Below are 1,030 nucleotides of genomic sequence, written 5' to 3' on the forward strand. Positions count from 1 at the left end.
GTAATAAGTTTCATGGACTGCCAATGGAGAACCCATTGGATCATCTGGATAAATTTGATAGGCTTTGTAGCCTCACTAAGATCAATGGAGTCAGTGAAGATGGATTCAAGCTCAGGATTTTCCCATTCTCTTTGGGAGACAAAGCACACATCTGGGAGAAATCGCTCCCTAAGGAGTCCATCACCACTTGGGAAGCATGCAAGAAGGCATTCCTGGCCAAATTCTTCTCCAACTCCAAAACGGCAAGGCTGCGAATGACATTTCCGGCTTTGTTCAGAAGAACAATGAAACGTTCAGTAAAGCTTGGGAACGTTTCAAGGGATACACTACCCGATGTCCACACCATGGCTTCAGCAATGCTTCATTGCTGAGCACACTTTACAGAGGAGTGATCTCCAAAATACGGATGTTGCTGGACACCGCAAGTAATGGTAACTTCCTCAACAAGGATGTTGATGAAGGTTGGGACCTAGTGGAGAACTTGGCTCAATCTGATGGGAACTACAATGAGGAGTATGATCGCACTATGAGATCTACAGGAGAGGAAGATGCCAAGTACAAGAAGGACATGAAAGCCCTCAATGATAAGCTTGATAAACTACTCAACCAGCAGCAGCAGCATGTTCATGCTATATCAGAGGAAGAGCAGTTTCTACAACAAGATGGAGAGATTATACAGATAGAAGATGTCAACTACATCAACAACCAGGGAGGTTATAACAGAGGGTTCAACAACTACAAGCCGAATCCGAATCTGTCTTATCGAAACCTGAATGTTGCCAATCCTCAGGACCAAACCTACCCATCTGCAGTCCAAGGGAACCAGGTACAACAGAATCCTTTTGTCCAGTACAACCAAGGCTATGCACCTAAGCAGCAGTACTCTGGCACCTACAACCAACCACCTGGATTCCAACAACCACAAGGCCAGCAGAACCAATCACATGAAGCTGAGTTACGCGGCCTACTTCAGCAAATGATTCAGAATCAGGCTTCAACATCTATGGATATCGCAAAACGGTTTGCGAAG

The 1,030-nt window shown here is 45.2% G+C and overlaps 1 non-coding gene across 1 annotated transcript; it reads right to left on the reverse strand.

Annotated features, from left to right (window-relative positions):
• Nucleotides 1–245: 245 nt before the first annotated feature.
• LOC147927227 (small nucleolar RNA R71) lies at nt 246–351 on the reverse strand. The gene has a single exon (XR_015583169.1). It is a non-coding gene; the product is annotated as a small nucleolar RNA R71 (small nucleolar RNA).
• Nucleotides 352–1,030: the final 679 nt, after the last annotated feature.

The sequence above is a fragment of the Camelina sativa genome, chromosome 15, assembly GCF_030686135.1.
Source record: "Camelina sativa cultivar CO46 ecotype springtype chromosome 15, ASM3068613v1".
Taxonomy (NCBI): domain Eukaryota; kingdom Viridiplantae; phylum Streptophyta; class Magnoliopsida; order Brassicales; family Brassicaceae; genus Camelina; species Camelina sativa.